We start from the raw sequence: 27469 nt of genomic DNA on the forward strand, positions 1-27469 counted from the left end.
ATGCAGTTCAAAATTGGTAACAGGACTAACCAGGCGGCATTGCTTTGTTCAGCGGAGGACAATTGTAATGAGAAGCTGACACAGTGAGTAGGCCCAAATAAGTTAGTCGGCTAAATGCAGTTCAAAATTGGTAACAGGACTAACCAGGCGGCATTGCTTTGTTCAGCGGAGGACAATTGTAAGGAGTGGCTGACACAGTGAGTAGGCCCAAATAAGTTAGTAGGCTAAATGCAGTTCAAAATTGGTAACAGGGCTAACCAGGCGGCATTGCTTTGTTCAGCGGAGGACAACTGTAAGGAGTGGCAGACACAGTTAGTAGGCCCAAATAAGTAAGTAGGCTAAATGCAGTTCAAAATTGGTAACAGGACTAACCATGCGGCATTGCTTTGTTCAGCGGAGGACAATTGTAATGAGAGGATGACACAGTGAGTAGGCCCAAATAAGTAAGTAGGCTAAATGCAGTTCAAAATTGGTAACAGGACTAACCAGGCGGCATTGCTTTGTTCAGCGGAGGACAATTGTAAGGAGTGGCTGACACAGTGAGTAGGCCCAAATAAGTAAGTAGGCTAAATGCAGTTCAAAATTGGTAACAGGACTAACCAGACGGCATTGCTTTGTTCAGAGAAGGACAACTGTACTGAGAGGCTGACACAGTGAGTAGGCCCAAATAAGTAAGTAGGCTAAATGCAGTTCAAAATTGGTAACAGGACTAAATTGGAGGCATTGCTTTGTTCAGCGGAGGACAATTGTAAGGAGTAGCTGACACAGTGAGTAGACCCAAATAAGTAAGTAGGCTAAATGCAGTTCAAAATTGGTAACAGGACTAACCAGGCGGCATTGCTTTGTTCAGCGGAGGACAACTGTAATGAGAGGCTGACACAGTGAGTAGGCCCAAATAAGCAAGTAGGCTAAATGCAGTTCAAAATTGGTAACAGGACTAACCAGGCGGCATTGCTTTGTTCAGCGGGCGACAATTGTAATGAGAGGCTGACACAGTGAGTAGGCCCAAATAAGTAAGCAGGCTAAAAGCAGTTCAAAATTGGTAACAGGACTAAACTGGCGGCATTGCTTTGTTCAGCGGAAGACAACTGTAATGAGAGGCTGACACAGTGAGTAGGCACAAATAAGTAAGTAGGCTAAATGCAGTTCAAAATTGGTAACTGGACTAAACTGGCAGCATTGCTTTGTTCAGCGGAGGACATCTGTAATAAGAGGCTGACACAGTGAGTAGGCCCAAATAAGTAAGTAGGCTAAATGCAGTTCAAAATTGGTAACAGGACTAAACTGGTGGCATTGCTTTGTTCAGCGGAGGACAATTGTAAGGAGTGGCTGACACAGTGAGTAGGCCCAAATAAGTAAGTAGGCTAAATGCAGTTCAAAATTGGTAACAGGACTAACCAGGCGGCATTGCTTTGTTCAGCGGAAGTCAACTGTAATGAGATGCTGACACAGTGAGTAGGCCCAAATAAGTAAGTAGGCTAAATGCAGTTCAAAATTGGTAACAGGACTAACCAGATGGCATTGCTTTGTTCAGCGGAGGACAATTGTAAGGAGAGGCTGACACAGTGAGTAGGCCCAAATAAGTTAGTAGGCTAAATGCAGTTCAAAATTGGTAACAGGACTAACCAGGCGGCATTGCTTTGTTCAGCGGGCGACAATTGTAATGAGAGGCTGACACAGTGAGTAGGCCCAAATAAGCAAGTAGGCTAAATGCAGTTCAAAATTGGTAACAGGACTAACCAGGCGGCATTGCTTTGTTCAGCGGAGGACAACTGTAATGAGAGGCTGACACAGTGAGTAGGCCCAAATAAGTAAGCAGGCTAAAAGCAGTTCAAAATTGGTAACAGGACTAAACTGGCGGCATTGCTTTGTTCAGCGGAAGACAACTGTAATGAGAGGCTGACACAGTGAGTAGGCACAAATAAGTAAGTAGGCTACATGCAGTTCAAAATTTGTAACTGGACTAAACTGGCGGCATTGCTTTGTTCAGCGGAGGACATCTGTAATGAGAGGCTGACACAGTGAGTAGGCCCAAATAAGTAAGTAGGCTAAATGCAGTTCAAAATTGGTAACAGGACTAAACTGGAGGCATTGCTTTGTTCAGCGGAGGACAATTGTAAGGAGTGGCTGACACAGTGAGTAGGCCCAAATAAGTAAGTAGGCTAAATGCAGTTCAAAATTGGTAACAGGACTAACCAGGCGGCATTGCTTTGTTCAGCGGAGGTCAACTGTAATGAGATGCTGACACAGTGAGTAGGCCCAAATAAGTAAGTAGGCTAAATGCAGTTCAAAATTGGTAACAGGACTAACCAGATGGCATTGCTTTGTTCAGCGGAGGACAATTGTACTGAGAGGCTGACACAGTGAGTAGGCCCAAATAAGTAAGTAGGCTAAATGCAGTTCAAAATTGGTAACAGGACTAAACTGGAGGCATTGCTTTGTTCAGCGGAGGACAATTGTAAGGAGTGGCTGACACAGTGAGTAGGCCCAAATAAGTAAGTAGGCTAAATGCAGTTCAAAATTGGTAACAGGACTTATTGCTTTGTTCAGCGGAGGACAACTGTAATGAGAGGCTGACACAGTGAGTAGGCCCAAATAAGTAAGCAGGCTAAAAGCAGTTCAAAATTGGTAAAAGGACTAAACTGGCGGCATTGCTTTGTTCAGCGGAGGACAACTGTAATGAGAGGCTGACACAGTGAGTAGGCCCAAATAAGTAAGTAGGCTAAATGCAGTTCAAAATTGGTAACATGACTAAACTGGTGGCATTGCTTTGTTCAGTGGAGGACAATTGTAAGGAGTGGCTGACACAGTGAGTAGGTCCAAATAAGTAAGTAGGCTAAATGCAGTTCAAAATTGGTAACAGGACTAACCAGGCGGCATTGCTTTGTTCAGCGGAGGACAATTGTAATGAGAAGCTGACACAGTGAGTAGGCCCAAATAAGTTAGTCGGCTAAATGCAGTTCAAAATTGGTAACAGGACTAACCAGGCGGCATTGCTTTGTTCAGCGGAGGACAATTGTAAGGAGTGGCTGACACAGTGAGTAGGCCCAAATAAGTTAGTAGGCTAAATGCAGTTCAAAATTGGTAACAGGGCTAACCAGGCGGCATTGCTTTGTTCAGCGGAGGACAACTGTAAGGAGTGGCAGACACAGTTAGTAGGCCCAAATAAGTAAGTAGGCTAAATGCAGTTCAAAATTGGTAACAGGACTAACCATGCGGCATTGCTTTGTTCAGCGGAGGACAATTGTAATGAGAGGATGACACAGTGAGTAGGCCCAAATAAGTAAGTAGGCTAAATGCAGTTCAAAATTGGTAACAGGACTAACCAGGCGGCATTGCTTTGTTCAGCGGAGGACAATTGTAAGGAGTGGCTGACACAGTGAGTAGGCCCAAATAAGTAAGTAGGCTAAATGCAGTTCAAAATTGGTAACAGGACTAACCAGACGGCATTGCTTTGTTCAGAGAAGGACAACTGTACTGAGAGGCTGACACAGTGAGTAGGCCCAAATAAGTAAGTAGGCTAAATGCAGTTCAAAATTGGTAACAGGACTAAATTGGAGGCATTGCTTTGTTCAGCGGAGGACAATTGTAAGGAGTAGCTGACACAGTGAGTAGACCCAAATAAGTAAGTAGGCTAAATGCAGTTCAAAATTGGTAACAGGACTAACCAGGCGGCATTGCTTTGTTCAGCGGAGGACAACTGTAATGAGAGGCTGACACAGTGAGTAGGCCCAAATAAGCAAGTAGGCTAAATGCAGTTCAAAATTGGTAACAGGACTAACCAGGCGGCATTGCTTTGTTCAGCGGGCGACAATTGTAATGAGAGGCTGACACAGTGAGTAGGCCCAAATAAGTAAGCAGGCTAAAAGCAGTTCAAAATTGGTAACAGGACTAAACTGGCGGCATTGCTTTGTTCAGCGGAAGACAACTGTAATGAGAGGCTGACACAGTGAGTAGGCACAAATAAGTAAGTAGGCTAAATGCAGTTCAAAATTGGTAACTGGACTAAACTGGCAGCATTGCTTTGTTCAGCGGAGGACATCTGTAATAAGAGGCTGACACAGTGAGTAGGCCCAAATAAGTAAGTAGGCTAAATGCAGTTCAAAATTGGTAACAGGACTAAACTGGTGGCATTGCTTTGTTCAGCGGAGGACAATTGTAAGGAGTGGCTGACACAGTGAGTAGGCCCAAATAAGTAAGTAGGCTAAATGCAGTTCAAAATTGGTAACAGGACTAACCAGGCGGCATTGCTTTGTTCAGCGGAAGTCAACTGTAATGAGATGCTGACACAGTGAGTAGGCCCAAATAAGTAAGTAGGCTAAATGCAGTTCAAAATTGGTAACAGGACTAACCAGATGGCATTGCTTTGTTCAGCGGAGGACAATTGTAAGGAGAGGCTGACACAGTGAGTAGGCCCAAATAAGTTAGTAGGCTAAATGCAGTTCAAAATTGGTAACAGGACTAACCAGGCGGCATTGCTTTGTTCAGCGGGCGACAATTGTAATGAGAGGCTGACACAGTGAGTAGGCCCAAATAAGCAAGTAGGCTAAATGCAGTTCAAAATTGGTAACAGGACTAACCAGGCGGCATTGCTTTGTTCAGCGGAGGACAACTGTAATGAGAGGCTGACACAGTGAGTAGGCCCAAATAAGTAAGCAGGCTAAAAGCAGTTCAAAATTGGTAACAGGACTAAACTGGCGGCATTGCTTTGTTCAGCGGAAGACAACTGTAATGAGAGGCTGACACAGTGAGTAGGCACAAATAAGTAAGTAGGCTAAATGCAGTTCAAAATTTGTAACTGGACTAAACTGGCGGCATTGCTTTGTTCAGCGGAGGACATCTGTAATGAGAGGCTGACACAGTGAGTAGGCCCAAATAAGTAAGTAGGCTAAATGCAGTTCAAAATTGGTAACAGGACTAAACTGAAGGCATTGCTTTGTTCAGCGGAGGACAATTGTAAGGAGTGGCTGACACAGTGAGTAGGCCCAAATAAGTAAGTAGGCTAAATGCAGTTCAAAATTGGTAACAGGACTAACCAGGCGGCATTGCTTTGTTCAGCGGAGGTCAACTGTAATGAGATGCTGACACAGTGAGTAGGCCCAAATAAGTAAGTAGGCTAAATGCAGTTCAAAATTGGTAACAGGACTAACCAGATGGCATTGCTTTGTTCAGCGGAGGACAATTGTAAGGAGAGGCTGACACAGTGAGTAGGCCCGAATAAGTTAGTAGGCTAAATGCAGTTCAAAATTGGTAACAGGACTAACCAAGCGGCATTGCTTTGTTCAGTGGGTGACAATTGTAATGACAGGCTGACACAGTGAGTAGGCCCAAATAAGCAAGTAGGCTAAATGCAGTTCAAAATTGGTAACAGGACTAACCAGGCGGCATTGCTTTGTTCAGCGGAGGACAACTGTAATGAGAGGCTGACACAGTGAGTAGGCCCAAATAAGTAAGCAGGCTAAAAGCAGTTCAAAATTGGTAACAGGACTAAACTGGCGGCATTGCTTTGTTCAGCGGAGGACAACTGTAATGAGAGGCTGACACAGTGAGTAGGCCCAAATAAGTAAGTAGGCTAAATGCAGTTCAAAATTGGTAACATGACTAAGCTTGTGGCATTGCTTTGTTCAGCGGAGGACAATTGTAAGGAGTGGCTGACACAGTGAGTAGGTCCAAATTAGTAAGTAGGCTAAATGCAGTTCAAAATTGGTAACAGGACTAACCAGGCGGCATTGCTTTGTTCAGCGGAGGACAACTGTAATGAGATGCTGACACAGTGAGTAGGCCCAAATAAGTAAGTAGGCTATATGCAGTTCAAAATTGGTAACAGGACTAAACAGGCGGCATTGCTTTGTTCAGCGGAGGACAATTGTAATGAGAAGCTGACACAGTGAGTAGGCCCAAATAAGTTAGTCGGCTAAATGCAGTTCAAAATTGGTAACAGGACTAACCAGGCGGCATTGCTTTGTTCAGCGGAGGACAATTGTAAGGAGTGGCTGACACAGTGAGTAGGCCCAAATAAGTAAGTAGGCTAAATGCAGTTCAAAATTGGTAACAGGGCTAACAAGGCGGCATTGCTTTGTTCAGCGGAGGACAACTGTAAGGAGTGGCAGACACAGTTAGTAGGCCCAAATAAGTAAGTAGGCTAAATGCAGTTCAAAATTGGTAACATGACTAACCAGGCGACATTGCTTTGTTCAGCGGAGGACAACTGTAATGAGATGCTGACACAGTGAGTAGGCCCAAATAAGTAAGTAGGCTAAATGCAGTTCAAAATTGGTAACAGGACTAACCAGATGGCATTGCTTTGTTCAGCGGAGGACAATTGTAAGGAGAGGCTGACACAGTGAGTAGGCCTAAATAAGTTAGTAGGCTAAATGCAGTTCAAAACTGGTAACAGGACTAACCAGGCGGCATTGCTTTGTTCAGCGGGCGACAATTGTAATGAGAGGCTGACACAGTAAGTAGGCCCAAATAAGCAAGTAGGCTAAATGCAGTTCAAAATTGGTAACAGGACTAACCAGGCGGCATTGCTTTGTTCAGCGGAGGACAACTGTAATGAGAGGCTGACACAGTGAGTAGGCCCAAATAAGTAAGCAGGCTAAAAGCAGTTCAAAATTGGTAACAGGACTAAACTGGCGGCATTGCTTTGTTCAGCGGAAGACAACTGTAATGAGAGGCTGACACAGTGAGTAGGCACAAATAAGTAAGTAGGCTAAATGCAGTTCAAAATTGGTAACTGGACTAAACTGGCGGCATTGCTTTGTTCAGAGGAGGACATCTGTAATGAGAGGCTGACACAGTGAGTAGGCCCAAATAAGTAAGTAGGCTAAATGCAGTTCAAAATTGGTAACAGGACTAAACTGGTGGCATTGCTTTGTTCAGCGGAGGACAATTGTAAGGAGTGGCTGACACAGTGAGTAGGCCCAAATAAGTAAGTAGGCTAAATGCAGTTCAAAATTGGTAACAGGACTAACCAGGCGGCATTGCTTTGTTCAGCGGAGGTCAACTGTAATGAGATGCTGACACAGTGAGTAGGCCCAAATAAGTAAGTAGGCTAAATGCAGTTCAAAATTGGTAACAGGACTAACCAGATGGCATTGCTTTGTTCAGCGGAGGACAATTGTAAGGAGAGGCTGACACAGTGAGTAGGCCCGAATAAGTTAGTAGGCTAAATGCAGTTCAAAATTGGTAACAGGACTAACCAAGCGGCATTGCTTTGTTCAGTGGGCGACAATTGTAATGAGAGGCTGACACAGTGAGTAGGCCCAAATAAGCAAGTAGGCTAAATGCAGTTCAAAATTGGTAACAGGACTAACCAGGCGGCATTGCTTTGTTCAGCGGAGGACAACTGTAATGAGAGGCTGACACAGTGAGTAGGCCCAAATAAGTAAGCAGGCTAAAAGCAGTTCAAAATTGGTAACAGGACTAAACTGGCGGCATTGCTTTGTTCAGCGGAGGACAACTGTAATGAGAGGCTGACACAGTGAGTAGGCCCAAATAAGTAAGTAGGCTAAATGCAGTTCAAAATTGGTAACATGACTAAACTGGTGGCATTGCTTTGTTCAGCGGAGGACAATTGTAAGGAGTGGCTGACACAGTGAGTAGGTCCAAATAAGTAAGTAGGCTAAATGCAGTTCAAAATTGGTAACAGGACTAACCAGGCGGCATTGCTTTGTTCAGCGGAGGACAACTGTAATGAGATGCTGACACAGTGAGTAGGCCCAAATAAGTAAGTAGGCTATATGCAGTTCAAAATTGGTAACAGGACTAAACAGGCGGCATTGCTTTGTTCAGCGGAGGACAATTGTAATGAGAAGCTGACACAGTGAGTAGGCCCAAATAAGTTAGTCGGCTAAATGTAGTTCAAAATTGGTAACAGGACTAACCAGGCGGCATTGCTTTATTCAGCGGAGGACAATTGTAAGGAGTGGCTGACACAGTGAGTAGGTCCAAATAAGTAAGTAGGCTAAATGCAGTTCAAAATTGGTAACAGGGCTAACCAGGCGGCATTGCTTTGTTCAGCGGAGGACAACTGTAAGGAGTGGCAGACACAGTTAGTAGGCCCAAATAAGTAAGTAGGCTAAATGCAGTTCAAAATTGGTAACAGGACTAACCATGCGGCATTGCTTTGTTCAGCGGAGGACAATTGTAATGAGAGGATGACACAGTGAGTAGGCCCAAATAAGTAAGTAGGCTAAATGCAGTTCAAAATTGGTAACAGGACTAACCAGGCGGCATTGCTTTGTTCAGCGGAGGACAATTGTAAGGAGTGGCTGACACAGTGAGTAGGCCCAAATAAGTAAGTAGGCTAAATGCAGTTCAAAATTGGTAACAGGGCTAACCAGGCGGCATTGCTTTGTTCAGCGGAGGACAACTGTAAGGAGTGGCAGACACAGTTAGTAGGCCCAAATAAGTAAGTAGGCTAAATGCAGTTCAAAATTGGTAACAGGGCTAACCAGGCGGCATTGCTTTGTTCAGCGGAGGACAACTGTAAGGAGTGGCAGACACAGTTAGTAGGCCCAAATAAGTAAGTAGGCTAAATGCAGTTCAAAATTGGTAACAGGACTAACCAGACGGCATTGCTTTGTTCAGAGAAGGACAACTGTACTGAGAGGCTGACACAGTGAGTAGGCCCAAATAAGTAAGTAGGCTAAATGCAGTTCAAAATTGGTAACAGGACTAAACTGGAGGCATTGCTTTGTTCAGCGGAGGACAATTGTAAGGAGTAGCTGACACAGTGAGTAGACCCAAATAAGTAAGTAGGCTAAATGCAGTTCAAAATTGGTAACAGGACTAACCAGATGGCATTGCTTTGTTCAGCGGAGGACAATTGTAAGGAGAGGCTGACACAGTGAGTAGGCCTAAATAAGTTAGTAGGCTAAATGCAGTTCAAAATTGGTAACAGGACTAACCAGGCGGCATTGCTTTGTTCAGTGGAGGACAACTGTAATGAGATGCTGACACAGTGAGTAGGCCCAAATAAGTAAGTAGGCTAAATGCAGTTCAAAATTGGTAACAGGACTAAACTGGTGGCATTGCTTTGTTCAGCGGAGGACAATTGTAAGGAGTGGCTGACACAGTGAGTAGGCCCAAATAAGTAAGTAGGCTAAATGCAGTTCAGAATTGGTAACAGGACTAACCAGGTGGCATTGCTTTGTTCAGTGGAGGACAACTGTAATGAGATGCTGACACAGTGAGTAGGCCCAAATAAGTAAGTAGGCTAAATGCAGTTCAAAATTGGTAACAGGACTAAACAGGCGGCATTGCTTTGTTCAGCGGAGGACAATTGTAATGAGAAGCTGACACAGTGAGTAGGCCCAAATAAGTTAGTCGGCTAAATGCAGTTCAAAATTGGTAAGAGGACTAACCAGGCGGCATTGCTTTGTTCAGCGGAGGACAATTGTAAGGAGTGGCTGACACAGTGAGTAGGCCCAAATAAGTAAATAGGCTAAATGCAGTTCAAAATTGGTAACAGGGCTAACCAGGCGGCATTGCTTTGTTCAGCGGAGGACAACTGTAAGGAGTGGCAGACACAGTTAGTAGGCCCAAATAAGTAAGTAGGCTAAATGCAGTTCAAAATTGGTAGCAGGACTAACCATGCGGCATTGCTTTGTTCAGCGGAGGACAATTGTAATGAGAGGATGACACAGTGAGTAGGCCCAAATAAGTAAGTAGGCTAAATGCAGTTCAAAATTGGTAACAGGACTAACCATGCGGCATTGCTTTGTTCAGCGGAGGACAATTGTAATGAGAGGATGACACAGTGAGTAGGCCCAAATAAGTAAGTAGGCTAAATGCAGTTCAAAATTGGTAACAGGACTAAACTGGAGGCATTGCTTTGTTCAGCGGAGGACAATTGTAAGGAGTGGCTGACACCGTGAGTAGGCCCCCCACTTTTTTTGGGGGGAGACTGAACTCAAACTCAGGCCCAGTGTATAAAACAACGCAATGTGAGTGGCAGCAAGTGGCTGGCTGATACACGACAAACTAAGAGGACTGAGGTATATCCACTTTGTGAGAATTTGAATCTCACTTTTTTGGGGGTGAGACTGAACCCAAACTCAGGCCCAGTGTATAAAGCAACGCAATGTGAGTGGCAGCAAGTGGCTGGCTGATACATGACAAACTAACAGGACTGAAATATATCCACTTTGTGAGAATTTCAATCTCACTTTTTTTGGGGGGAGAATGAACCCAAACTCAGGCCCAGTGTGTAACACAACGCAATGTAAGTGGCAGCAAGTGGCTGGAAGATATATGAAAAAATACAAGGACTGTAGTACAATTTCAATCTCCCTACAATGATCTCAGGACAAGTATGGCAGCAACAAAAAGGACTGCTGCACACAAAAGTGTGGACAAATAAACAAGATAAATGTGCAGAAAGAGCAACAGGATTTTTGCTTTTAAAAAAAAAAAGCAGTTGGTTTGCACAGCAGCGGTACAAACAGCAATGCAGCTATCAGGGAGCCTTATAAGGCAGCCTAATAAGCTACAGAGCTGATGCACAAAGATATAGCCTCCACTGTCCCTGCAAAAAAAGGTGGTGTTGGACAGTGGAAATCGCTACAGCACAAGCGGTTTGGGGGTTAATCTTCCCTCCCTAACTATATCCCTTCTTCTCACGAAGCTGCAGCAACCTCTCCCTATGCTAAGATCAGCAGCAGTAAGATGGCGGTCGGCATGCACGCCCCTTTATAGCCCCTGTGACGCCGCAGAAAGCAAGCCAATCACTGTCATGCCCTTCTCTAAGATGGTGGGGACCGAGACCTATGTCATCACGCTGCCCACACTCTGCGTCCTCCTTCATTGGCTGAGAAATGGCGTTGAACGCGTCATATGAAACGCGACTTTGGCGCGATGATCGCCGACCTCATGGCCGATCCCACACTGGGATCGGGTCGGGTTTCATGAAACCCGACTTTGCCGAAAGTCGGCGATTTTTGAATTTGTCCAATCTGTTTCGCTCAACCGTACTCCTAATGATTGGACAGAGTGTTTTACGAGCAATTTGCCTGATCATGGTCGCAGTACCTATGTCACTTGTATTGTGCTGCGCTGTAACAATGTCACTTTGTGAACTTTGATCAGATGTTGCTGTCAAAGACGCCTTGTAGCCCCAGCCGAAATGTTTTGTTTTTCAGCCTATAGCTGTCACTTTATAATTGGTGGGGGTCCAACTTTTGAGATTCCCACCAATTCTGAGAATAGAATTGAGAGAATAGCACTGATTTAGCCCTGTGTATGGCTTTTCTTTAGTGCACCAGCCATGTCGTCCCAGTATGGTCCCAATGGATTGGGCTTTGCTGTAGTTCTATGCACATCGGGTGGCAATTAGCTTTGGTTTGTAGTGGAAAACAGAGAAAGGACACCCAGTCCTTAAATCACCAACATTTCTGTTGTGGTATTCGGAGGTTTAATTAATATCCCTCTGACCTACACCAACTCCTTTCTTTCTAGGGTGTACCAAGTTTGCAAGTACTGGGCCTCCAAATCCGGGACAGTATGTAGGTATGGGTACTTTAGCCACTTCACTCATAGGGTAAACAACATCTTTTTCAGGTGGATTCTGCTCCAAAAACCTCCTGAAGAAGCACAAAAGAAGGAACATATGCATCTCTATGTCAAAACGACTCGCTGTGCATGTGTTCAGTCCTTTGAGCGTCTTTTAACCTCTTCAGATCTCCAAAGACGCCAAGAGGTTAAAAGAATTGGCCCGGCCCTTCTTCATGCTTTTTCCGCTCTGAAGACGCTTTGTAGACGCTTTGTAGTTTATAATAAGTCAATGGACACCACGGGTTTTTTTGAACGTTTTGCAAACGATTTTGCTTGATAGAGATAAACATTGGAAAATGGAAAACCACTCAAAAAAACACTTCAGGTTACTCTGACATTTTTTTCTGAACTGTCTTTTGCCAATTTTCGTAGTCGCTTCCTGCTTTTTTGATGGCTTTGGTCACTACCGAGTGTGTTTCTTCCTCTTGACATAAATGTCATGTGCACATACCTTTGGAATTGATAGGTGTCCCAGCGGGCAGCTCCCCACCTATCATAAAGGGATGTCCTAGCAATGGGAAAACTTTTATAAAATGGAAATAAACATTTAAGGATCAGTGGGGTAAGACCGTAAAAATAGTCAACACTAATTTTTTTGCACATTTTTGTTATTGCTAAAAAGTGAGTTTCCTTTTATCAGAAACATGTTTTTAATATTTGTGGCTTTTAGAAGATTCTTCTTCTGGCCAGACGATCCATCACTATACATACAGGATCATTTATATTTATCATATGCATCTAATTCATATTTAGAAAACGAATATTTATCCCATTTATTATCTCCGTTAATGGCCACAAGTCTTCTTTATATGGGGGGAAGGTGGGGGGGCACAAACGTTCCTCGGAATGGAATGACAGCAATATATTGCAGCTGTGAATCCGCTAATGATCTGCTTTTATGAAAACTCTTTGAGTTTGCATCGAAGGCAAATTAGGAGCTAGAAGAAGATTGAAGTCTTTTAGCGCGGAGTCTAAGTGCCGGTTCCGCCTCTCTGAGCACATGCTGGAGAGGGCTTTGTTAAAATTCAGCCCCACACCTTCGCTGTCACTACTGGTTCGAGTGTAGGCAAGTTCCTTTTTGAAGCGGAGCAAATCTTTGCACAGTTAAGCAAGCGTCAGTCAGATGCAAGCTTGGCTGCCAGCCCAGGATTGTTAGACTTTTTCATGCTACACCTGAATAAGATATTGACGAGACATTGCTACTTAAACTGAATAAAGAAACACAAGATAAAAAAATATAATTAAATTGTCATAAGACTGACAGAATAATTTGAAGACTAAATCTTACATTGTGAATGTTATTTTTTTTTCCTTTCGAGAAAGTTTTTTCTTTTTTTACTTCTTCTTCTTCTTTTTGCCGGTGATTTCCCGAAGCTGCTGTTTCAGTTGACAAGTTACAGCTCTCTTACATGGAGTTTTACGTCTACGAAGTTGAATTAGATCCTTGGGTAATTTTTTTTTGTTCGCTTTACAGATCCAGGTCTTTTTTTTGTAGACTAGTATTACAGGCAAGGGTGTACTTAGAAATTAAGGGGACCTTAAAGCGTATGAGATGGGGGTCGCATTATAGAGATGAGCGAAAATATATTCAAATGGAATTGAATTTTACTCGAATGTTACAAGAATTAGCATTTGCCCAAAGCTGATTTTTTTTTTGTATAACTTCCTTTTTTGTCTATTCAGCAAGCATCAGCCAATTTCCTAAACCATAAAAGCCATCAATAGGTTACAAAAAAAAATCCTTATACTTACTTTACTGATCACATCCTTAGCCTCATGCTCCTTACTGTCATTTTTCTGGTCATCGCCACATCTTCTGATCCCCATTGTGACTACCAAAATCTTCCGTGCCTCTCGCACTAAGGTAGGACTTTCGGCTCTGATGAGGCCCAGGACGGTTCTGTGTATGTGCGCACAAGGTTACTTTATGCCTTATCAAACACAAAAGTATCAGCTCAGAGGCCAGGAGATTTCAGTGCTCCAGCAAGGATCAGAAGATGCATTGAGGACTGGATAGGTGACGGTGAGGAATGGAGGGGCCAGACAGGTAAGTGGTAAGGTCGGTATAATGTCTGTATGAGCTTTTCACATCTTGCATCTGGGATTTTTTCCCATTCCTCAAGGCAAAACTGCTCCAGCTCCTTTAAGATCGATGGTTTCCTCTGGTGAACAACAATCTTTAACTCTGAGCGCAGATTCTCAATTGAATTATTGTCTGGGCTTTGACTAGGCCACTCCAAAATATTTCCACGCTTCCACTTAAAGCACTCGAGTGTTGCTTTAGCAGTATGCTTTGGGACATTGTCTTGTTGGAAGATGAACCTCCGCTCCAGTCTCAAATCACTGAAAGACTGAAACAGGTTTTGCTCAAGAATATCAATGTATTTTGCATCATCCATCTTCCCCTCAACTCGGACCATTTTCTCTGTCCCTTCTACCGAAAAACATCCCCACAGCATGATGCTGCCACCACCATGCTTCACTGTGGGGATGGTGTTCTTGGTGTTTTTCCCTTGGTGGCCAAAATGTTCAATTTTGGTCTTATCTGACTACAGCACCTACAGCCTAAAGCCAGTCTTACAATGGAGCCAACATTGTATGAGTCCCCTCTCTTAAAGGGCCATACAACAGCCATTGATCTGTTTATATGGATTTTTCACACTTGACAGCATGGTATTTCTGAACCATGATACTATGGGAGGAAAATAGATAATAAAAAATTGCATATTGGAATTAGATCTCTGGGACCTACATGACCTTGAGAATAATTCGGTTTCAGGCTTCATTGCTAGGTAAGAGTAGTTATCTTTCATATAGATGTCAATGGAATCCATTATTTAAATTGATGGGGATCTCAGCAGCCAGGTCCCACCAAAAAATCTATCAAAATCTGTCCCATTTTCATATGAAAATTGTTCCCTTTAAATAACAACCCTAGTTTTAAAAAGTAGCTGAAAAGTTACCTGGCTTATTCCTCAACTATAATGTCTGATTACTGGTGGGACCCCTCACAAATCCACTGAGTTCTGTGAGGAAACCTTGTAGTAAGTGGTCGATATCCCTGCAGCGCCACTAAAGGTGAAATTAAGTATTACACAGCACCTATTCATATCTATAGGCCGTGTAATGTACACATATACCTGCTTAAGAAAGACAACCTTTACAGATGAGCTTCACTCTGTTCAGTAGGTGGAATGTAAATTGGGGAAGTCCCTGTATTAACTAAGAATGGGGAATCTGAAAATGGGTTTTGTAGTCAAAGAAATCTAATCCAAATAGATCCTTTATGACTCACTGTAAAAACACATCAGAGTACACTATTAATGGGTTAAATAGGGTTGAAAAAGAGATTAGTAAGTGAACATTAGATTTTTATTTCATTTTTTAAATAGCACCACTCGTGGACAACAGCTATGTGTATAGGTTTGTTATAATATCAGAACTGGCTAATGTTCCCAATGTATAAGGGTGGCAATGATACTTGAGAAAATGCAGAATTCCTTCCTCCTTTTCCTTTCCTTTCTTCCTCTTTTTCCTTTGCTTCCTTGCTTCCTTCCTTCTCTTTCCTTATTTTCCTTTCTTCTTTCCCTTTCCCTCCTGCTTCCTTTCTTCTTTGCTTTCATTTCCTTTTTTCCATCCTTCCTTCTTCACTTTCCTTTCCTTTTCTTTTTTTCCTATCCTTCCAACATTCCTTCTTCATTCCTTCCCTTTTGTTTCATTTCCTTCCTACCTTGCTACAATCTTTCCTTCCTACCTTGCTACAATCTTTCCTTCCTTTATCCCTTCAGTCCATCCTTCCTTCCTATAATCCATCCTTCCTTCCCCAACAATCCTTCATTTCTCCCTAAAATCCTTCCTTCCTACAATCCATGCTTCCTTCCTACAGTTTTTCCTTTCTTCTTTTCTTCCTCCCCTCAATCCTTCCTTCCTACAATCCATCCTTCCTTCTTCCTTACCATCCATCCTTCCTTCCTTCCTGCAATCCTTTCTTCCTCTCTACAATCCATCCTTTTTTCTTTCCTACAATCCATCCTTCCTTCCTATAATCCTTCCTCCCTTCCTTCCTACAATACAGTCATATGAAAAAGTTTGGGCACCCCTATTAATCTTAAGCTTAATGTTTTATAAAAATTGTTTTTTTTGCAACAGCTATTTCAGTTTCATATATCTAATAACGGTTGGACACAGTAATGTTTCCGCCTTGAAATGAGGTTTATTGTACTAACAGAAAATGTGCAATCTGCATTCAAACAAAATTTGACAGGTGCATAAGTATGGGCACCCTTATCATTTTCTTGTTTTAAATACTCCTACCTACTTTTTACTGACTTACTAAAGCTCTTTTTTTGGTTTTGTAACCTCATTGAGCTTTGAACTTCATAGCTAGGTGCATGCAATCATGAGAAAAGCTACTTAAAGTGGCCACTTGCAAGTTGTTCTCCTGTTTGAATCTCCTCTGAAGAGTGGCATCATGGGCTCCTCAAAACAACTGTCAAATGATCTGAAAACAAAGATTATTCAACATAACTGTTCAGGGGAAGGATACAAAAAGCTGTCTCAGAGATTTAACCTGTCAATTTCCACTGTGAGGAACATAGTAAGGAAATGGAAGAACACAGGTACAGTTCTTGTTAAGGCCAGAAGAGGCAGGCCAAGAAAAACATCAGAAAGGCAGAGAAGAAGAATGGTGAGATCAGTCAAGGACAATCCTCAGACCATCTCCAGAGAGCTGCAGCATCAACTTGCTGCAGATGGTGTCACTGTACATCGGTCAACTATACAACGCACTGGGTTTTTTTGCCGCCATGCATAACGCCTTTTTGTATTACAAAACAACTCAATCTTGGTTTCATGAGTCCACAGGACCTTCTTCCAAAAAGAAATTGGCTTCTCCAAATGTGCTTTTGCATACCTCAGCCGACTCTGTTTGTGGCGTGCTTGCAAAGTGCGTTGTATAGTTGACCGATGCACAGTGACACCATCTGCAGCAAGTTGATGCTGCAGATCTCTGGAGGTGGCCTGAGGATTGTCCTTGACTGATCTCACCATTCTTCTTCTCTGCCTTTCTGATGTGTTTCTTGGCCTGCCACTTCTGGCCTTAACAAGAACTGTACCTGTTTTCTTCCATTTCCTTACTATGTTCCTCACAGTGGAAATTGACAGGTTAAACCTCTGAGACAGCTTTTTGTATCCTTCCCCTGAACAACTATGTTGAATAATCTTTGTTTTCAGATCATTTGACAGTTGTTTTGAGGAGCCCATGATGCCACTCTTTGGAGGAGATTCAAACAGGAGAACAACTTGCAAGTGGCCACTTTAAGTAGCTTTTCTCATGATTGCATACACCTAGCTATGAAGTTCAAAGCTCAATGAGGTTACAAAACCAAAAAAAGTGCTTTAGTAAGTCAGTAAAAAGTAGGTAGGAGTATTTAAAACAAGAAAATGATAAGGGTGCCCATACTTATGCACCTGTCAAATTTTGTTTGAATGCAGATTGCACATTTTCTGTTAGTACAATAAACCTAATTTCAAGGCAGAAATATTACTGTGTCCAACAGTCATTAGATATATGAAAGTGAAATAGCTGTTGCAAAAAAAACAATTTTTAAAAAACATTAAGCTTAAGATTAATAGGGGTGCCCAAACTTTTTCATATGACTGTACATCCTTCCTTCCTTCCTCTGTGCAATCCATCCTTCCTTCCCCCTACAATCCTTCATTTCTCCCTAAAATCCTTTCTTCCTACAATCCATGCTTCCTTCCTACAGTTCTTCCTTTCTTCTTTCCTTCCTCCCCTCAATCCTTCCTTCCTACAATCCATCATTCCTTCCTCCCTACAATCCATCCTTCCTTCCTTCATACAATCCTTCCTTCCTACAATCCATCCTTTCTTCCCCCTACAATCCTTCATTTCTCGCTAAAATACTTCCTTTCTACAATCCACCCTTCCTTCCTCCCTACAATCCATCCTTCCTTCTTCCCTATAATCCTTCCTTCCTACAATCCTTTGTTCCTCTTTGCAATCCATCCTTTCTTCCTGCCTCCCTACAATCCTTTCTTCCTGCAATCATCATTCCTTCTTTATTCCGTACAATCCATCATTCCTTCCCCCTACAATCCATCCTTCCTCCCTTAAATCTTTCCTTCCTACAATCCATCCCTCTTTCCTTGCTTTCTCCCCTCAATCCTTCCTTCCTACAATCCATCCTCCCTTCCTCCCTACAATCCATCCTTCCTTCCTTCATATAATCCTTCCTTCCTCTCTACAATCCATCCTTCCTTCTTCCCTACAATCCTTCCTTCCTTCCTACAATCCTTCCTTCCACTTTACAATCCACCCTTCCTTCCTACCCCCCTACAATCCTTTCTTCCTGCAATCCATCATTCCTTCTTTATTCCGTACAATCCATCCTTCTTTCCCCCTACAATCCTTCCTTCCTCCCTTAAATCTTTCCTTCCTACAATCCATCCCTCTTTCCTTCCTTCCTCCCCTCAATCCTTCCTTCCTACAATCCATCCTTCCTTCCACCCTACAATCCATCGTTACTTCCTAGAATCCTTCCTGCCTCTCTACGATCCATTCTTCTTTCCTCCCTACAATCCTTCCTTTCTTCCTCTCTACAATCCATCCTTCCTTCCTACAATCCTTTGTTCCTTTATCCCTTATATTCTTCCATCCTGCAATCCATCCTTCCTTCATCCCTACAATCCATCCTTCCTTCCTACAATCCTCCCTTCCTTCTTTCCTACAATCCTTCCTTCCTTCCTTCCTTCCTACAATCCATTCTTCCTTCTTCCCTATAGTCCTTCCTTCCTTCTTCCCTATAATCAATCTTTCCTTCCTCCTTACAAGCAATCCTTCCCTCTGTCCTACAATCCTTCCTTCCTCCCTACAATACTTCCTTCCTTCCTCTCTATAATCCATCCTTCCTCCCTACAATCATTCCTTCCTCTGTACAATCCTTCCTTCCTCCCTACAATCCTTCCTTCCTCTCAATAATCCATCCTTCCTTCCTCCCTACAATACTTCCTTCCTTTCTCTCTATAATCCATCCTTCCTTCCTCCCTACAATAATTCCTTCCTCTGTACAATCCTTCCTTCCTCCCTACAATACTTCCTTCCTCTCTATAATCCATCCTTCCTCCCTACAATCATTCCTTCCTCTGTACAATCCTTCCTTCCTCCCTACAATCCTTCCTTCCACTCTATAATCCATCCTTCCTTCCTCCCTACAATACTTCCTTCCTTCCTCTCTATAATCCATCCTTCCTTCCTCCCTACATTCATTCCTTCCTCTGTACAATCCTTCCTTCTTCCTTACAATCCTACCTTCCTCCCTACAATCAATCTTTCCTTCCTTCCTATAATCAATCATTTCTTCCTTAAGACTTATACAATCCCACCTGTTGCATCCTGTTTTTAAAGGGGTTGTCTCAGACTTATTTATTATGACCTGTCTTTAGGAGGTCCCCAATATCAGATCAGTGGGGGTCCAATACCTGACATCCCCACTAATCATAAGTCTACAGCTCGTGCTGCAGCTGGATGTACACAGTCCCCGGCGCTGGGCACCACATCTCCTTACAATGTGTAATGGTCATTCTTGGTGCACTGTAGCTCAAACAGCTGATAGGTGGGGTGTCTGGGTTTGGACCTGCCACCATATTGATGACCTATCCTGAGAATATCTGATGAATATATGTCCCAGACGTCCTCTTTAAGGTACCCCTATAAGATTCCAAGTGTGGTGTGAACCCAGCCTGAGGAATACGGAAGTGATTGTTTCTGCAATTGTTCAGCTGCTGCATAAAGCCGAGGAAAGTAGTCGGAGAAAGAAAATTGGAAACATGGTCTGTATTTAAATGGAGGCGCTCAGCTATTAATCACGTCAAAGCTTTGAGCACTTATGGTTTGAGCAGAGCAAAGCCGGAACCTCAAACAGAAAAACAAGACTTGTGTTATCTCCAAGTGAGCATTAAAAGCCGCAGTTTAAATTAGGATATAATGGTGTTCTGACAGCTTAATAAAAACTAATAGCGACCAGAAACCGCTTTAAACAACCATTGCAATTATTTCTACAATTATTTTTTGTATTTTTAATTTTCTGCAGCCCTCTTCTAAAATGTGCTCTTGTTTATAGGAACGCACTTCTGCTCTCCAAACTCGCCACTCATCTCAGTGGGGGTCCGGGTAAAAGCAGAAGTGAAGAAAGACGGATATTTCTTTCCATCTTTTCTTCTCGTCTCAGATGGTATTAATTTCTCTCACACTTATTTTTTTTTTTTGGACTTTGTTTTGTTTCATGTAATTATATCTCCTGTGGGGGGAGGGGGATGCAATTAGCTAAATTGGAGCTTAACTGATTTTGCCTGGTTTTTCCAGATTTGTGTCTCTTATTGCAGAGACTGAAATCTCTCATATTCGCCGGCGCTTGATGGGGTGAGATCCGGATTTTATGTGCTGCGTATAGGCAGTTTACTGATTGAAATGGGCCATTCCAGCCAGAAAACAACCCAAATGGCCACTTTAGCTTGCTTAGTTTCCAGAACATAATCTGTCATCTTTGGCACGGTCACAAGACCTCGGCTCGTACATGGCTGACTGTCGTCTCGGTGCTGAATAGGTTCCATATTACACATGTACTACTGATATTATATGACAAAAATGACTCTAACTTTAGGATGAGACCACACAAGTGGCTGGTGGCACGTGGCCAGATGACAATGCACCTGTAGTGGCCGATGGGCGCATGGTATAGTCAAATTTAGTATATACAATATATTTTGTGGACCAATTGAATCGGCACCATTTTTTAGGTGGAGTTTCATCCAGATCCACTTTGAAATTCACATCAAAAAGTCTTCCAAGGTCTTTTGCATACACAGTTTTTCGAGGAGTTTTTGAAGCATAAATTGAGCGGAAACTTTCCAAATCTTTCCCAAAAAGTAAAAGCTTCTCCAAAACATAGAGTTTTTGCTCAATTTCCACTTCAAAAACTCATAAAAAAAACCTCAATTGGCATATAGGATAAGAGTATGTACACTCAAAGTATTCTTTCTTCACTTTTTAAGCAGAAAATGAACGGAAAATCTCCTAATCCTTCTCAAAAAGTAAAAGCTTCTCCGAAACTTAGTGTTTCTACTCAATTTCCACTCCAAAAACTTAGCAAAAAAACTTAATGTGCTCATAGGCTATGAGCATGTTCAAACAGAGTCTTACTCTGAGAAGAAAGTTTTTGAGGATATTTGAGATTTGGAGAGTTTCTTATAGAATCTTTGTGCACACAGAGTTTTTAGATGAGTTTTTGGAGCATAAACTGAGTGGATACTCTCCAAACTCACTAAATCTAAAATCTCCTTAAAAACTTGGAAGTTCTGCTTAATTTGTGCTCCAAAAACTCTGCAAAAAGACTTTGTGTACACATGGCCACTTTCTGCTCCATCAACTCAATGAAAAACCATATAGGCACAAAGCCAACGAGTATGTGCACAAAAAGGTTTTTGAATAAAAAACTGCTGTAGTCTTTGTTCTATACTTCCAATTACTGTATATAGAAAGTGTGTGTTCAAATCGAAGCTGCCCGAAGAATGAACATGTTACTTCATTGAACAGATTCATAGTTTCCAAACCTTTAAGCAGTTAACATACAGTAAGTGACATAAGGTAAAACATGCACAGAAATCTCATCCTTTTCACAGCATTTTTTCTTGCGAATTCAAGGTGGAATCTGCCTTAAAAGTCATTTGTGAGCATAAACTCTTACCTATACACATGGAGTATTTTTGCTGAGTTTTCATTACAGAAACTCCATCCAAGTGTTTGAGTAGTCTTGAGACTTTGAGGAGGATTTCTGCTCCCTTTTCATTCAGTTCTGGCTCCAAAAAGCTCCTCAACTCTATGTGTACATACCTTGAGGGTACTTGCATATGGCGTCATTTAAACACTGGTGTCATGGTTAGGACATGGTTAATGTCCTGATCTCACAGGGTTAATGTTGTAGGTCTCTACACTCTCCCTTGCTTTCCATGCATTACTCTGTTTGTTCTTGTGGATTACTGACCTCTGGCTTCACTTCTCACAATTCCCTGTCTCTCCCCTTTGGTACTTTGTGATCTCCTGGCTCCGATCCTTGCTTGTGTTTGACACCTCTCTTGTGTTTATCCCTTCTCTGCACCCCAACATCTGGCTCTGCCCCTGACCACCTCCCACTCTGTCACATGTTTCAGGTCCTGTTTGTTACCAGGTTAGTAACCCGGTTTTTAGCTCAGCTCCCTTGCTGCTCTGTGCAGGTCTCCCCGCAGCAATAATACCCGGGAGCCGTGACAACTGGCAGTTCCCGTGTTTTCCCAGGTGAAGCTGTTTCAGGAAAATGCTGGCAGTGTTTCCCGAGGCCACTTCATTGGTGACTTCGCTGTTGTTCATACAGTGGCTCCACCTTTGGCGGTGTTCGCTCTGATCTGTCAAGTATAGAGTTTGGGCAGAAAACACCCAAAGAATGAGCATGTCAATTCTTTAAAAGAAGTGACATAAGATGAAGCTTGCACAGAAAAGTAACTTTGACATTGCTGTGCATGATGTTCACTTTTTGAGGACATATCCGGCTCTTCTTCGGGTGTTTTCCGGGCAGAACATGTCTGTAAACACCACCGTGTGTATATACCCAAAGAGGACATGCAAACAGCATTTTAGGCGCTTGCATGCTGGCTGAGTTTTTGAGGCTGAAGACGAGATCAGGGGGCGCTGATGGATTGTCAGAACAGCCAAGAGTCTGCTGAAGACCCCCATCATTACGATACTCCTGTGAACACCAGTTCTAGATAGGACATTTCTGCTATACATATACAGTATACAGTGCTGAAGCTCTGTCCCACTGAAAATAAAACAGTTCCAAAAAAGAATATACATATTTTGTATTGATACGTTCAGAAATTTTCGATCTATAAATGTATAAAATAAAGCACTACAGACACCAGAAGCAGCAGCAAAGACTCAGCACTGGACCTGGGGAGGGTGAATAAAGTACTTGATTTTTTTTTTAACAAACTGCAGAGGAAGTGGTTCTCCAAAACCAGAAAACCCCTTTAACCTGAATCTTTTTCTACTTATTCCTCAGACTGTAAATACATTTTCTTTTGCAGAACTTGAATTGCTTTTGAGGACTTTATAAGGACATGATCATCGAAGAAGAAAGATAGAAAGTGCATTGTGCTCGCCAAAGGTAGGACTTTCAAAAAGTCACCTGTTTTTGCTATTTTAGCTTCTATTCTGATATTTATGCAAAACTTGTGTCACCTCGGCCATCAGCTGTGTTATGGACTGGTGATTTAGGAGCGACATGCGGCTAGCTCTGAGCAGGTGGTAACTATACAGACCGCAGTTCCTGATCTTAACACAACACTAGCAGTAGCCGTGGGATGTTCCTGTCACTCCCTGGACACCTCGTCACAGCCGGAGAACTAGCTACCCCTAAAGGTAGAAACAGGAAAGTTATCTTGCCTCAGAGAAAATCCCCAAAGGATAGACAGCCCCCCACAAATAATGACTGTGAGAGGAGAAGGAAATGACATACGCAGTATGAAACAAGATTTAGCAAAGGAGGCCACTTCTAGCTAGATAGATAGTACAGGAAAGAACACTGTGCGGTCAGTAATAAAAACTAGAAAAAGTCCACCGCAGAGAAATGCAAAAATCTCCACACCTGACTAAAGATGTGGAGGGCAAAATCTGCTGCCCAGAGCTTCCAGCTTAGCTGAATAGATCCATACTGATAAGCTGGACAAATGAGCAAAACATAGAATGTGCTGAACAATAAAGTCCACAACAAGTGGACTGCAAAAGGACGAGCAAGGACTTATCTTTGCTGAAAGGGTCAGAATGTCAGGAAAATCCAACAGAGCAGTGACTCCAAGCAGGAACAATTGACAACTGGCATTGATTGAGGGATAAGGCCAGACTAAAATTGCCGAGCCAGAAAGACGATCAGTGGAAGCAGCTGCTGATGCTAAATCCAAGAAGCAGCTATACCACTCAAAACCGCAGGAGGGAGCCCAAGAGCAGAATTCACAAAAGTGCTACTTACAACCACCGGAGGGAGCCCAAGAACGGAATTCACAACACAGCTGTGCAGGGATCCACAACCCAACACGAGTAATGAGTGAACGTGCTGGGATAAGGTGTTATGGGAGCATGCTCGGGTGCTAACCGAGTGTCTTCGGCGTGCTGGAAAAATATGTTCGAATCCTCGCCGCTGCATGTCTCACGGCTGTTCAACAACTGCAACACATGGAAGGATTGTTTAACAAACAGGAAATCACTGCATGTGTTGCGGCTGTTCGAACAGTCGCGGGGACTCGAACATATTTTTGAGCACGCTGAAGTCACGCGGTTAGCACACGAGCATGCTCCGATAACACCTTATCCCAGCACGTTCGTTCATCACTACTCAACACCCTTTTAAATGTAACCGGCTGCAGTTCCCGGCTGCACCACATGGCAAGGAGCACCCTTCCATTTAATCACAGGATTGGAGGGGTTTCCTGATGTCTGACACCCACTGATCATAATGGCGATATGCTGTTACTATTTGAGCTCATTCACACGACCGTATTTTCGTCCCGAGTGCATACCTGAGATAATTCGTCTATGGTTTTCCAGTTTTGCAAAACTGCAGGACATGTTGAGATTCGTAGTTTTATGGCTGCACAGCGGCAAAATGAATGCAATTTTTTAAATTTAATTATGTCCAAACTTCTGTGCTAATTCAGTTCCTAATATATCTGAGATGAGCAATTTTTCACAATAGGAATTAGCAGCAAAATGGCAGACAGCTAGCCGTCATTTTAGGGTCTCCCCGGGAAAGGGGTAAATAAAACTCTATTAGATGAGTTGATGCACATCGATTCTCACATCTCTTCAGCCAAGACAGTGGTCTGTGACCGCTAGAATAGAAGAGGGAGAACCAACTTTTACCTGATAGTGTCCATGAGTCTTCTTTGATCAGTCGGACTGGCGGACCACCTTTTACCTGACGGCGTCCACGAGTCTTCTTTGATCAGTCAGACTGGCGGATCACCTTTTACCTGACGGCATCCATGAGTCTTCTTTGATCAGTCAGACTGGCGAACCACCTTTTACCTGACGGCATCCATGAGTCTTCTTTGATCAGTCTGACTGGCGGATCACCTTTTACCTGACGCCGCTCCTGAGTCTTCTTTGATCAGTCGGACTGGCGGACCACCTTTTACCTGACAGCATCCATGAGTCTTCTTTGATCAGTCGGACTGGCGGATCACCTTTTACCTGACGGCATCCATGAGTCTTCTTTGATCAGTCGGACTGGCGAACCACCTTTTACCTGACGGCATCCATGAGTCTTCTTTGATCAGTCGGACTGGCGGATCACCTTTTACCTGACGCCGCTCCTGAGTCTTCTTTGATCAGTCGGACTGGCGGACCACCTTTTACCTGACGGCATCCATGAGTCTTCTTTGATCAGTCGGACTGGCGGATCACCTTTTACCTGACGGCATCCATGAGTCTTCTTTGATCAGTCGGACTGGCGAACCACCTTTTACCTGACGCCATCCATGAGTCTTCTTTGATCAGTCGGACTGGCGGATCACCTTTTACCTGACGGCATCCATGAGTCTTCTTTGATCAGTCTGACTGGTGGATCACCTTTTACCTGACGCCGCTCCTGAGTCTTCTTTGATCAGTTGGACTGGCGCGATGTCAAGTGTGCAAAGACGTCTCTTGGCCGACTAATAAAAAAGAAGAGCCAAGACCTCTATCATGTAAGAGGTGGTCCTCCCTCTCCCATTCCATCGGTTACACACCACGGTCGTGGCCGATGGAATGGGAAGTGAGAAGAACTTTGCACCAAATCTTGCCTATTAGACAATGTGCACATGGAGCTTTTCAGACTTGAAACCACACCTGGAAACGTTCCTTCTCTGAGGCATGTTTGGAGGACTTCTCTGTTTCCTGAAGCATTTTAGTTTTTGGAGCATATTGGAAACTTTTTTTTCTTGACAAGCTTTTTGCATCCTTTTGCTTCTATGAGGAGACTCATTAAATAAGTAACATGCCCCTTTTATATTTCTACCAATTGATCTTTAAAATCTGAAGGTGAAAAAAAATTCTAGACTTCCATGCTTTCCTTCATTAGACCACAGAACTGTCAAATGACGCAACGTGTTAATGTCAATGATATAAGTAGCTGTGCTGGGCCGCGTAAATATTGACCAAGAAAGACAAAAAGATAGAATAGAGAAGACAGTAGAGCCAATGATGGTGGAGGAGACTGGAAGGGGGAGCGACCAAGGAGATGTGAATATTGGAGAGTTTTTCAACCCTTTCTTGGCAGATTTGAATTTCACTGAATTTATAAAATTTGAAACAAATTTTCCAGTCGAATGTGAGCTGAAAGATAAAATTCTGTCTGCCTGCTGCTACCACTAGATGGAGCTGTAATGTCTGTATGCAGTGTGCTTCTTAGCTCCATCTAGTGGCGGCCGCAGGCAGACAGAATTTTATCATTTAGCTCTGTATAAAGATATAAAGATGTAATATGAAATGAATCAGTACATTTTAGACCTGAAAACGGAGGGTTGTGTTCGAGTAAGCATTTACTTCACTTACTTCATTTATTTTAGTACAATGGAAGATTTGGAAAAAGTTCAGTTGCCGTTGCTTACATTTTGCACTCAATGCTTATTCATTCTGAACAAATGATTCTGAATATAAATTCAGCCCTGTTTTCATAAAAAACTGCATTGGGAATAAAATCCATAGTTTTGTGTGCTGCTGTGTTCTTTTTTTTATTATTATTTTATTCCGGCACTGATTTTGCTAAATATGCCTGTTAAATGAGATCCTTCTAAAATGCACCCCCGGGGCCTGAGCATTTTATTCAAGTTTTACAAAGGATATTTCTACAGCGCTTTCATGATCTAATTTGCACATTTGTATGTTGAAATCCCCTAGTGCGGCACCAATACGGTATCTTACAGTGAGAATCTGACTTCGTTCTCCTGTGCCCTGACAGTCCCCTTATCTACTACTTAGCAAGGTGCAGAAAATGATTCTTCCAAAACTCTTTAGAGGTAGTCATCTTTCCACTGTCGATAATCCAAAGGAAACTTAACCTGTGAGGAAACGGAATGGCTGGAAGCTTCTTTGTGAGCGGAGATAAACTCCTGGCATAAACGGCGATTATCTGCTCTTTCCTTTACCCCTAACTACCGCCATTGCACCATTTTCCAGAGGTCACTCCTATCTCAACCCCCCGATCCCAGAAGCTGAACTCATTGGACACTGTGGTCAGTAACCGCAGTCTCACCTCTTTGACTGGGTCACCGATTCCCCTGAAGACAGATCTCCAGTTCTTACTTTAATTTGGTATCCCCAGGTTCATAGATCCCACAAACAATTAAAGGAAATTATACCTTACTTACAAAAAATTATTAAACTATGAAGTTAAAATAAAAAAGGGAAGTTTACACCCTGCAGATCCTCAGCCGTTCTTCTGGTCCTGCTGCCAGTCTCCTGGCTCGGATGTAAAGCGTTGACAACAAGTACCGAAGAGCTGAGGAGAAACAACTGGGATTGGTAGCTGAGTAACATTGCTTTTTATTTTAATACCATACTGGGACTTTATTTTATTTTTTATTTTATGGACATTCCCATTAAGAAGGTGATTTAGTGAAACTACAAAATAAGCTAGAAAATGTATGGAACCAATGCTTCCTTGGACTGGCCGGCATCTCTCCTGACCTGGGCGTGACAGCGTGTAATTCTATGCAGCTGTCACGCTCAGGTCAGAAGAACCGACGGCCAGTCCGAGGATTGCGATGTGATCCTTGCATAAGTAATACGACTAATGATAATTATAGTTTCTCACTAAGGATCATG

General features: G+C 42.9%; 1 protein-coding gene across 4 annotated transcripts in view; it reads left to right on the plus strand.

Moving 5' to 3' along the window:
- Positions 1 to 27469, plus strand: part of ESRRG (estrogen related receptor gamma) — a 1109342-nt gene that overhangs the window by 579140 nt on the left and 502733 nt on the right. For all 4 annotated transcript variants that reach the window (XM_077282272.1, XM_077282267.1, XM_077282269.1 and 1 more), the window contains exon 6: positions 22696 to 22775. The gene's annotated coding sequence lies outside the window, so the exon portion shown is untranslated. The remainder of the gene's footprint in view (positions 1 to 22695; positions 22776 to 27469) is intronic.

Source organism: Ranitomeya variabilis, chromosome 2, assembly GCF_051348905.1.
Source record: "Ranitomeya variabilis isolate aRanVar5 chromosome 2, aRanVar5.hap1, whole genome shotgun sequence".
NCBI lineage: Eukaryota > Metazoa > Chordata > Amphibia > Anura > Dendrobatidae > Ranitomeya > Ranitomeya variabilis.